The 13253-nt window shown below is 44.5% G+C and overlaps 1 long non-coding RNA gene across 1 annotated transcript; it reads right to left on the bottom strand.

Moving 5' to 3' along the window:
* Positions 1-581: 581 nt before the first annotated feature.
* On the bottom strand, positions 582-3243 carry LOC124677259. The gene is made up of 3 exons (XR_006994002.1): positions 1612-3243; positions 1441-1518; positions 582-877 (listed from the first exon to the last, which is right to left on the bottom strand). It is a non-coding gene; the product is annotated as an uncharacterized LOC124677259 (long non-coding RNA).
* Between the last annotated feature and the right edge of the window lie 10010 nt (positions 3244-13253).

Below are 13253 nucleotides of genomic sequence, written 5' to 3'. Positions count from 1 at the left end.
TATATATATATAGGACGTGGTTTTGGTACGTAACCTTACCCCAGCGCATGCTATCATTGCCGTCCATATGCTTTGAGATTGGTACCTTGTTTTTCCTATTAGTTCCTAGTGTGACCCATAGAAATAGAGTGAAAGGGAGTTTCTCTCTCCTTGCTCTGACGCATGGAGCAGATGTGCGCAGAAATTTTGAATTTTGTTTCTGTTTTAGTACTCAACGTGGTGTGAGAGACCGGTTCCAATTCAAATACAACCTGTTTATAAAAACGTTGGTCAGAGCTTTGGCCCAGCGTCAGGAACCTAGGCTTAGCAGTAGCAGGCCTATGCGTCTGAAGCGTTTCCTCTTGCAGCAAATTTTTAAATTGGACTGTGGTTTTGGTTTTGTTCGGCTCTGCATACCAGTACTTGGTGATGGAGTACAGTGTCATAGTCACTGTTAGGTACCGCGATGGACGCATGTTGGTTTTCTCTCATAAACGCATTCTCTCTTCCTGGAAGCATGCTGCTGCTCGGCCACTATATGTTTGAATTTTATTTCTAGACTTGTATGACACGGGCATGGCTTTTTGGTCAGCCTAGCCATGTTGCAACTCGCAATTTGAATTTACTTCCATTCGGCACCCACGTACAAATAGAATCAGTACCTAGAAAATTCTGGTACCACAGTTCTAATTATGACATGCCTTGATTACTATACATTTGCTACCGGCAGATAAATAGAATCGATACCGGAATAATTCCAGTATCATGAATATAATTATACTGTTCCTCGATTAGTAGACATTCGGTACCCGAAGATGAAGATTCCGGCACAACGACAAAAAATTTCAAGCACCCTCTTATAAATATAACTGGCACCTCGGTTGAGATTGTGAAGTACCTAGAAATAGACAAACATGCATATCGGTGCTCTGACGTTGCAATTTATAGTTCTTGCAAAAATTACGGCACCACAACTTAACTTTTCAAGCACCTCTTATAAAATATATCTAGCACCTCGGTTAAATATTTCCAGTACATAGAAATAGACTAAAAAATCATACATGCAAATAAACGGCCCGATGTCACAAGCGATAGGGCTTGCAAATATTACGGCACCATAACTTAACTTTTCAAGCACCTCTTATAAAATACATATAGCACCTCGGTTAAATATTTCCAGTACATAGAAATAGACTAAAAAATCATACATGCAAATCGACTGCCTGTTAAGTACATGGAGTATTAATATTGCATAAATACAAAAATTACGCACCACAACATAACTTTTCAAGCACCCTTATAGACAATTGCATAAGTACAAAATCAAGCACCTACTCCATTCAGTACCTATAGTATTACTATTAAGTACATCATAGAATAGGCAATCAGTACTAGAAGATTAATGACTGCAGCTGGTAAAATCAAAACATATTAAGTACATGGATTATTAATATTAAGTACCTTGATTACATTTCTGCGACTGCGACAATGGCTGCATCAATCTTCTTTCGATCAAAGCACAGCAAGATTGCCATCTATCTATAAAGACATAAAAAATGCTTCATAATATGTAAACCACTAAAACAACATCATGTATCAAGTCCAAGTCTGCAACGTGGTGTGCTAGTGTACCTGACTACCTGCTTCTCGTTTCAGCACCTAACACAATATGTCAAAAACAACAAGCCCGATGGACGCGCTTCATGGTTCAGCACCTAACCCATCCTCTTTAAGCAACCTGTGTGATGCGAATGGAGTACCTTGTTTGGATTTATTAAGTACTAGAGGATAAACGACATTGTAATTGAAAATAACTCAAGCTTGGAACCTCAAGCAACTTCATATATATCAAGTACCAATAGTAAGATCCACTCTGCACCCAGTTTTAGTTCAGCACCTACTTCATATATATGAAGTACCAAATGTTTATTTAAGAGGCTCTAAGCTATCCCAATTTAGTACAATTCCTGTGATGAAGAACTGGCTGCAAGCATTCGGCACCCCTCTAGGCCTTTAATTAAGTACTTGTAGGCTTTCGCTAGGTACTTAACAAATTCAAACAGGATGTCCAGCCTATGTTCTGAAGGTGCTTAATGAGTTAAGAAACTGCACACATATCATTGAAGAAATAAAAAACTTCACTAAAAAAGGACATAGTAGTATATATAGGTTGCAAACAGGCAGACTCTGGAAATATACTCATTCTGTACCACTATTTAATAGACTAGATCAGGTTGTTCTACCTACAAAATTACTAATAATAATCTTGTAGAAATGCAGTCTGTACTAGATTAATGGCTCATCACCTCACAAAGGTTACAAAACCCAAACTTATAACCTGGAAATTGTTATAAATCTGACAGTGTTTAAGTCCCTATAAAAATACTCGCACAAAAGATGGAACTTGAAGCACCTCATGTGACAAATTAAAGTACCTCAGCGAATAAAAATTTGGTACCACGTGTTCGAACATAGGTAACCCTAAAGCCTTTGCTGTTCGGTACCAATTGTTCAAAGTTTCAGCACCAGGGCATTAAGAACCCATGGGTTAAACCATATGATTCAGTACCATCATATACCTTGTTAAGCACCCTCCACAAAAATGCATTCGGGACTCCGATTATTTATTAAGTACCTCACTATATTCGAGGAATTCGGCATGTAGATGTGTGATTTACATGTAGATCAGACAAAGTCAGCAGAACTCTACATGGTTGGTGTTTGGAATGCAACGTTACAGTGCTTTTACTGTTTTGTTGCAAGAACCATGTCCAATGTCTCGTCCAGGACCTTGATTCCATTCAGCGCCACAGTTGAGCACGAAAAATCTGTCAAATTGTCTAGGCTTTAGCCAAGTTCAGTATCAAGTGTTTTAACATTCGGTACCGTGGTGACTAGTCTTTTATGTCAAATTTTCTAGTTCAGCACTGCACCATACCTGATTAAGCACTCATGATAACTGACATTCAGAACCCCAATGAAATTGCTATGCACACTGAGTGTAGATTGTATATATACATATATACCAAGATAAAATAATGCAGGTAGAGGATCCAACGTATTTTTCTCCTTTGAAAGGGAAAAGGGGAATCTGAACCGAAGTTTAGAGATCTCTTAGACCCAAAAATCTAACTAATGGAAATTACTTTATCTTGATTTGATTGGAATCTGGATAATATTCATATGCCTTACTCTATTACAGCTATGATGCAATCAAGACAACACAAATTGAGCAACAACAAACCATGAATAAGCTCTGGAACATCTGATTTAGAGCTTGACGCGCGACTGTGTGATGATGTTACGGACGAGGAGGCGCTGCCTCCTCATACTGGAGGTGCGTGGTAGACACCCTGAATCACGAGCACCTCCGACTGAACATAACTTTATCTATTAATATTATTAGGCCACAATTTTCAATTTATGAATAACAAAAATCTAGAGATGAAATAAGGAGAAATCAATTGGAGAAAATCCATCGCGAATTGGGCCAATACAACAAGAACATGATTACAGTAAAAGAAACGAAAATCTCTGCAGAGCCAAGATCCAAAACCATTGCTATTCATCGCGTACACGTGGATTGAGGGTGCCTGGACACACTAACCAATTCGGAATTTTAGACACAGCTCTATCGAGATAGAGATCTTCAGAGAAACAAGACACTTGATAAAAAAAGGAGCAGGAGTAAAACCAAGGGATACAGAAATCGGTTTTTAAACGATCTAGATTCATCTTGTTCAACAAGAGATGTACATTTAATAGGAACAAAACATCAGGGAATGCATAAGACCAAAAGAGCGCTTAATGACAGCAAACAAAAAATAGTGTCCTTCTTCCGTACAAAAAAACCGAACGGCTGCAAACAGAGCTTGTCTCTGGTGGTTAGGTCCCTTGTGGTGGAACCAGCCCACCCAGGTTCAAGTCCTAGACTTGACATGGGTGTTTGCATTTACCTGGATTTATTCCAGGATTTAACCGGCGCTATGCTTTCAGTGGTAGGTGACGTACCCGTCAACAGCGAGGCGCCAGTGGTGACTTCGTCAACCTCAAGATATGCCGGCTCAGTCCCTCGGAGGTGCTCATAGGGGTAGGGTGTGCGTGCGTGCGTTCATAGGGGTGTCTGTACGTGCGTGTTTGTGAGCGTCTGCGTTGTACTGTGTTCTCAAAAAAAAAAAAAAAAAAAAAAAAAAACCGAACGGCTGTTTGGACAATCATGCGAACCATGGACATGACAAGGTTGAAATCAGAAAACCAAGAAATGGGAATTGAAATCACAGAAACATGCGAGAAAGAATAGGCAGCTTCCAGGAATTACCACGAACATCTGCTAGCCGACAACCACCATGGATCAATTAAGCCCATCAATTGCAAGAGATGTAAAGAAACGAGAAGCATAAGAAACAAGGAAATTTTGGAGTCTGAACTTGGTCGTCTTCCGCTTGGACTCGTGCTGATGGCGGCATTGCTGAAGGGAGCGCTGGAGCGCGTCTGCGGTGAAGGGACGCCGGGGCGCGCCTTCCATATCGGAGGTCGGACGTCGATGGAGACGAGGAGCACCAGCGCCTCATCCACATTTACCACGACGAGCAGGTCATGGCGGCAAAGCTTCATCACCGGCGGTTCCCTTACGGCATCGGCCCTGTGCGGGGGAGCCGGCGGTGGCAGGGCAGGGCGTCGAGCAGGAGCCCCATTACTCGCAGGCTGGGAGTGGAGAGCACTTCGCCACGGGAATCCGCTCGAATTGCAGGGCGCCGCCGGCCGCCGGGAAGTGGAGGGCTCCTCCGGCAGGTCTTTGGGGATGGATGGGCGGGGTAGGTGGAGGGATCTGCGGGAGCGCCGCCGGCCACCGGGATGGGCAGGGATCCATGGCAGATCGTTGGATGGAGGTGCGGGAAGGGGGAGGGGGGAGGACGGGGGAGGCGGGGAAGAAAGAGCCAAGACAACCAGGACGATGCCTGCGGTTCTGAGAGAAATGCCAAATACAACCGCTCCAAAAGAAACGGACAAGCCATCGGCTCCACTGCATGAAATTTCCCACTGCATAGCTCACCTGTTTGGACTGACGGAGAGACAGGCCCGGGTGCAGTCATCGGGGCACTAAAATAGGAAGATGATCATTTGGAAAAGAAATTGACTATTTTTTGCACGGATCTTGGCACAGAGGTGGACGGCAATGATAGCATGCGCTGCAGTTTGGTTACATACAAAAGCTTTTGTCTATATATATATATATATATGCATAGCTGCAGGAGGATCCTTGACCATGGCCTTTCTTCATACATTGAACACAACACCAAACAAAATAAACTACAAACATTTGGTAAACGTAAGATAAAATAAACTAGCAAGTCTTGTAGATGTTTTCTTCACATCACTTGAGTAGTGCTTCCAATGGTTCGATTAAACATAGGTCTTCTAGGAAAGAAAAAAAAGCTTACAATACTACAATCAACAATTCGGATCGAAGGTATCAGATCATAACTTTTTTGGCCATTCTTTTAGGATCTTGATCAGAGCATACACCCTCTCATACTCCCTTTGTAACCCTAGATCTGGAGCCTTTATAAGCCGAATATTGGGAGCCCTTGAGGAACAACTCAACTCATTATAATCTCACACTTGTTGCGTGAATATTCCATACAAGCAGCAGTAGGGTCTTGCCATCGTCGCGAGATTTCCGAAGCTAGGTAGCTCGTGTGTGTCCGCATCCTGGTGACTCATCACCCTATGTCCCTCTCTCTTTCTCCTCTTTGTGAGACTCGCCTAACTAGAGTACCACCGATCACTGCCCACCGTGATATGCCCGGGTGGCCCAAGTCTAATCTTCTTGATAACTTCTCTTCATAACCGGTGTTGCACGCACCATTGGTGACCACCTGCGTGTATCACTAGTCTCTCTGATCGCATATAGCTTCAATATGATGCCTCGAGAGGGGAAAACGCCACGATGTTAACATCGTCCATTCTAGGTATGACGAATCTAGGATTTCCTTGAAGCACTAGGTCATGAAGACGAGAATGCAACGACAATACCCCTAGCATACGTTGCACATGAGGGCCACCCTCATTGGCCCGACAAAACTAGGCCCAACCTTCATTGAAAGTATCGCCTCTTGGGACAAAGAAAGGCCAGCCCAACTGCCTAGAGCTAGGTACCGCCAAAAGCCCATCCACGGAGGCCACCTAGGATCGTCAGACCAAGAGCCCAAAAGATAGATAAAATGGGTAGTTTGTGTAATAAAGACAACAATAGTAAGTGGTACGTGCAATTTTCCACTCCAGCCAAAGTTTTCTTTTTGAGAGGACTCCAACCGGAGTTGGTCGTGCGTGATACTGTATATATTTAAAGCTTTCTACCCTTTTATAAAAATCCAAATCACGATGACTCCGCAAATTACCCCGTACTCTAGTACTCTGCCCTTTTTTTATTGACAGTGACCCTGCAGATTACCCTGTACTCTACTCCAGTACTCTGCCCTGTTTTTCTTGAAAGTGACCCTTTGTGAGCCCTAATGCGACGATCAGACCTCATTGTCCTCGTACCTAGTCACCATCACCCCACCTTGTCACATAGTCCACGTTTCTTAATTAACCTGAACTCATTCCCCAATCTCCTCTTGGCCGGCCGCCGGCATGGCGTCTCCGGTGTCCCAAACCACCTCCTAATTAGTAGCTCATCTGAGATCACTGATCTCAAACTATAAAAGCATCGATCGCATGCCTCGATTGAGCATCACCACTCACCAGGACATCACTCTACCGACTATCATCAGGCCACACCATTACATCACAGTACTAGCTAGCTACGCGCGGCACACAAATTCAGCAACAATGGCTCTAGCTGCCTGGAGGAGGAAGAACAGCACGATGGAAGCCGCCGTCCAGAGCAGGTACTTCGTCGTCGCCGGTACCAGCGACGGCGAGAGGACCCCAAAGGGGTACGTTCCGATAGTGTTGGTTGGCGACGGCGACGAGGGATGCACGGAGGAGAGGGTCCTGGTGCACGTCGCCATGCTCAAGGAACCGTGCATGGAGGGGCTGCTGGAGATGGCCGCGCAACAGTTCGGGTACGGCCAGCAGGGCGTGCTGAGGATCCCCTGCGACGCGCGGCAGTTCCACCAGATGATGGTTAGCGTCCACAGCAAATCCAGATCATGAACTTTGATCTGCATAGCTGCATGACTGCATCAGCATTAGACGGTGCTTTTGGTTTCCTGATCTTGTACTGGAGAAAGCCAAGGCCCAGCTCAATTATATTAGTCGGTGAAAGTGTTTAGTACAGGACAGTGAGATAGTGCTCATTCGAATATTTGATCCTCTTTTATACGAAGTCAAATGGTTTAGATGTGAATGGCTGCACATTAAGATATCATGCAAAGTGTATGTTTTATCGAGAGAGATTTCCCTCGATTTTTTCTCTAGAACAGGGCTAAAAAAGACTTAGTCTATTAATCAATTATATAATTACATAGTAAATTATAGGAAAATGAACGAAAATCGTACAAACACGACCAACGGAACCTGCACACAACAAAAATATGACACACACAATCAGGGAAAAACACAAGCATCATCGTCGTCCCTCTAGCTATACACCAGTTAGTATATATATAGTGGTGTTGAGGTTATACATTCACTCCATTGCATATACTAGACGTGATGCCGACTTCAAAATGCTGCTGACAATTTTGGGGATGTCATTTCTAGGGTTTCCCTAAAACACTAGGACAAGGAGACGATAACACAACGACAACACCTCCAACAAGGAGACATTGCCCACGGGGCCACCGCCGGTGGCCCGACGAAACTAGGTCCACCTTCATCAAAAGTATCACCTCTAGCTTGAGACCAAGATTTGTAAACCACACCCATTTAGGAGACCCGTCCTAGGCTCGTCGGCCTAGGACCCAAAACCCGAGCCTTGCGCCTTGGTGCTAGGATGATTTGGACCGCCGAGGCCACCACCAAGGGAGTCGGGCGCCAAGCCACATCCACATCGCTGATCGAAAACTGGAGAAATGACTGCAACCTCGCCGTTGAACGGAAGCCAGAGCAGCGAGAACCACACAGATGGGTCAAAGACACCTATCCCGGAGCAACACCACGATCCGAAGGGAGTAAGAGGAAGAAGACATGCTGTCGCGCTGTTGTATTGCTGGTGGAGAGGGAGTGGGTGTTTGGGAGACCACCACCCACGCCTTAAACCTCTTTAGTATCCTCCTGATTCCGAGTTCACTCCGTTAGGCGTTTTTGCTCCTAATTTTTGAGTTTTAAACGTATTTTCAAATAAAAAATTTGACAAAAAAAAATGTTATACATACATCACAATGTTCTATGTGTTGGTAAAGTGGTTTCACAAAAATCCGATATTTTTTTACGTGGTGTGTAAAAAGACAAAATTCAGCGCTAAAAAACTCTTCACGAGATGTTTTTTACACAAGGCACAAGAAATATCGTTTCCGTGAAACTTGGCGTGCGCACATATATTGTCGAGATATACGCACGGATTTTTTTCTCCTGATTTTTAAGCATTTAAAAATGTTTTTCCCCAGTGGAGGAGAATATGCACCCCTAAATCAAAAGTGAATTTCCGAACTTCAAAAGTCCCGACAAATGTGAGAGAACAACCTACATTAAAACTGGCCCGTGTTTTTGTTACTAGTAAAACATGGTTGAGTTGTTTTCATAATAACACATCACCTCGAATTGAAGAAGCGGGTACAAATCAAGCCAAAATCGCATCAATCTCGACTTGTGCATTACAAACCTACATTAAGAGATTGCAGCGGCACCATAGACATCATTTTCAACTTCAGAATAAAAATGTATAACAGTATAACACATAACAAGTTGACACGAAAAGTTAGCAAAATGAAGAAGAGTCAAGTGGCACACGAGACCGTTCGAACTCCCTCAAATCAAATATAGCAAAAACAAAAAACAAAAAGGCAGCACGGAGCTGGCCGTGCGTGATCGTACTGTAATCCGTACGTGTAGCTCGCTCCAGTTTTACAAAACAAAATCGTGCTGACTCCGCAAATTAGCCCGTACTACTCGGGTACTCTACCCTGTCTTTCTTGACACGGACTCTTTGTGCCTTGATGCGGCGATCAGACATTCAGACCCCATCGTCCACGTAGGCAGTCGCCATCACCCACACCTTGTTACCTAGTCCACGTTTCTTAATTAATCCGAACTCTGTTCCAAGCTCTTTTAGGTGGTCATGGCGGTTCACAGACCACCTCTCCTAATTCTCTCCTCTAATCTCACACTATAAAAGCATCGATCGCATGCCTCGATTGAGCATCGCCACTCACCAAGACATCACACCATCGACCATCACCAGGCCAATAAACCTGCTTGCCGTTCGTCTCGTAGCTAGGCGATACACAGATCAAACCAACAGCAATGGCTCTGGCTGCCTGGAGAAGGAAGGACACCGCCGAAGCATCTGCCATGGAGAAGAACCGGCCGTACGTCGTCCTCGCCGGCACAAGCGACGGCGGCGGGAAGATTCCGAAGGGGTACCTTCCGATACTGCTGGTCGGCGACGGCGACGGCGACGAGGGCCAGGGCCAGGGCCAGGGCAGCGCGGTGGAGAGGGTCCTGGTGCACGTCAAGACGCTCAAGGAGCCGTGCATGGAGGGGCTGCTGGAGATGGCGGCGCAGCAGTTCGGGTACGGCCAGCAGGGCGTGCTCAGGATCCCCTGCGACGCACGGCAGTTCCATCAGATGATGGTTAGCGTCCACAGCAAATTCAGATAAACTTTTGATTTGCATCAGAGTATCAGACGTTTCTTTTGGTTTGCTGACCTTGTCTTCCGTGATAATATATGCACTGGATGATCTAGGCACAACTCAATTAGTTTATGTGTGAATGGGTTCACATCAATATCGGTGTAGTAAGAACTATTTTTGCAGAACATATCGGGCATGATTGGTAGCCCACAGTACTTTTCTTTTCACTACAGGAATGGCGACGTACGAACGGCCAAATGTTGGGGCCATCGGCGTATGGCCCGGCACGGCCAGCCAGTCCGTCTGACCCTCGGCGTATCGTTGCCGTCGGCGTAGCGAAGTATACGCCGATGGCAGTCCTCGGCATATATTAGGCCCTAGACGTAGACAGGGCTACGCCGACGGCCACCCTCGACGTAGGCTATTTTTCAAATTTGTCTAATTTTGTAAAAATCATAACTAATTCATATGATGTCAGGAAAATGCGTATAAGGTATCAAACTGTTCAGAAAAACATCCTCTATCCGTTTATGTAAAAATCATGCATATTTGAATCATGTACAGTACCATGTTAATATAGTAACAATTCAAACACTTTCTTATATGTCCTCGGGTTCCCGTTTTGACCAGATGGCAATTTAAACGAAGTCAGAAAATCCCGCGGAGCCGCATGACGTCATTTTATGTGTCCTAGTAACCACTCCAAAAGACAGAATCGGGATACGACCGTTATTTTAGAAAACCCTTCACAAACAGGTCTATCAAGTTCGGAGTTCTATGGCTTTTAGGGGAAATGAGTAGGAAACGGCCCGTGACACCGCATAGTTTGTCGGAACGAGGCCATATTTGGCACGTGTGTGGTCCCTGGGATGGGAAGCAAGGCCCCGGAAGCGGATTTCCAATCCGACCCATGGGCGATGGTTTTTTCATTTTCGGGGTGCCAAAACGGGTTTTTTTTGTGAAGCAGCTACATTGGGCGTATTTTTGTATTGCGCGAGACCTCCACGTAGTAGTAGGACACCGCCTCCGCACCATATATCACATGCCATATGTGCGCGCTAGCTATCTGGGAATCCCTGCGCGGCTTCCTGCGGTGTCCCGCTGAATCCGCTGGAAACTGACCGGATTTGAACTAGGGGTACACTTTCCGTCGCTCAATAAATTCCGCGAAAAATGTTTTTATGTCTACGACACATCACTTTATGTGCTAAAATTTTTCTGTTTAGCACGATGGTGAACGGGTGCACCAGCGCGCCCGGTACGGCCATACCGCATCTCCGTGGGGCCGTTTTGGCCGGATGTCAATTTAAACTAAGTTAGAAAATCCCTTGGAGTCGCATGGCGTCATTTTATGTGTCCTAGTAACCACTCAAAAATTAGAATTAGGATACAACAATTATTTTGGAAAACCCTTCACAAACAGAGCTATCACGTCCGGAGTTCTATGGCTTTTAGGGTTGGAAATGAGTAGGAAACGGCCTGTGACACCGCATAGTTTGTCGGACCGAGGCCATATTTGGCACGTGTGTGGTACCTGGGATGGGAAGCAAGGCCTCGGGAGTGGATTTCCAATACCCATGGGAGATGGTTTTTTCATTTTTAGGGTGCCAAAACGGATTTTTTTTGTGTGAAGCAGCTACATGGGGCGCATTTTAGTATCGCGCGAGACCTCCGCGTAGTGGTAGGACACCGCCTTCACACCACATATCACATGTCATATGTGCGCGCTAGCTATCTGGGAATCCATGCGGCTTCCTGCGGTGTCCCGCCGAATCCGCTGGAAACTGACCGGATTTGAACTAGGGGTACACTTTTCATCGCTCAATAAATTCCGGGAAAAATGTTTTATGTCTATGATACATAACTTTATGTGCTAAATATTTTCCATTTAGCGTGATGGTGAACAGGTGCACCAGCGCGCCCGGTACGGCCATACCGCATCTCCATGGGGGCTCGTTTTGGCTAAATGGAAATTTAAACGAACTCAGAAAATACCTTGGAGCCGCATGGCATTATTTTATGTGTCCTGGTAACCACTTCAAAAGTCGGAATTAGACAACGGCAATTATTTTGGAAACCCTTCACAAACAGGGCTATCATGTCCGGAGTTCTATAGATTTTAGGGCAAATGAGTAGGAAACGGCCTGTGACACCGCATAATTTGTCAGAACGAGGCCATATTTGGCACGTGTGTAGTCCCTGGGAAGGAAGGCATGGCCCCGGGAGCGGATTTCCAATCCGACCCATGGGCGATGGTTTTTTCATTTTCGGGGTGCCAAATCGATTTTTTTTGTGAAGCAGCTATATGAGACGTATTTTAGTATTGCGCGAGACCTCCGCGTAGTGGTAGGACACCGTCTCCGCACCACATATCACATGCCATATGTGCGCACTAGCTATCTAGGAATCTCTGCGGCTTCCTGCGGTGTCCCGCCGAATCCGCTGGAAACTGACCGGATTTGAAATAGGGGTACACTTTCCGTCGCTCAATAAATTCCGCGAAAAATGTTTTTAGGTCTATAGCACATCACTTTATGTGCTATTTTTTTCCATTTAGCGTGTTGGCGAACGGTGCACCAGCGCGCCCGGTACGGGCATTTCGCATCTCCCGAGGGGGCCGTTTTGGCCAGATGGCAAACTAGATGTCATATTTGGATTTGTCTATTTTTTAGGTTCAAATGATGATATGGATCTTATATTTAGATTCCTCTCATTTTTCTGATCGATTTAAACATATTATTTGTGGAATTTCGATTTTCCGATTTAAAGATATTAATTATTCCATATTAAATAGAAAAAACCAAAACATAAAATCATTTTATTGTTATTTAAATTTAATATTATTATTCTTTTTTACTTATATTCATTATTGTTTACTTAAGTAATTGTTTGGAATTTAAAAATAAAGAGTTGTGACATCACGGTCCAAGGGTTAATAGGGTTGATAGGCTATTATTATCAGCAAGGTGTCAATTCTTTAAGGGAAGCTCATCCGAATGGAACAAATAAGTTAAGCGTGCTGAGGTTGGAGTAGTGTGATGATGGGTGATTGACTGGGAAGTTTAACCATGATTGTAATTTGACCTAAGATTAAGTGTACTTACAGTTAAAAGTGTATGGGTGAAAGATAAACAAGTAAAAAATGAAAAAAATGTTGTAAAAAAATTAAAATTTGAAATTTTTTAAAACTCTATGTCGAGGGCTTTGCCGTCCGTATATAAAAAAAGTACTTTTTTCGATTTTTTTTTGAAAAAGGAAATTCGAATTTTTAAAATTTGTATGCCGACGGTTTTGCCATCGGCGTAGCGTGCTACGCCGAGGGCCGGGCTACACCGACGGTAATATTGTCTATGCCGAGAGAGGTAGACGCCGACGCCATACGCCAAGGGCAGCCGGCCGTCGGCGTATTGATGGCGTGTAAGACACACTGATACGTCCAAAACATATCTACTTTCCCGAACATTTTTGCTATTGTTTTGCCTCTAATTTGTGTATTTTGGATGCAACTAACACGGACTAACGCTATTTTCAGC

This window comes from Lolium rigidum, chromosome 7 (assembly GCF_022539505.1).
Source record: "Lolium rigidum isolate FL_2022 chromosome 7, APGP_CSIRO_Lrig_0.1, whole genome shotgun sequence".
Taxonomy (NCBI): Eukaryota; Viridiplantae; Streptophyta; class Magnoliopsida; order Poales; family Poaceae; genus Lolium; species Lolium rigidum.
The sequence above is the reverse complement of the archived record's forward strand: the minus strand, read 5'-3'. Positions and strand labels throughout refer to the sequence as shown.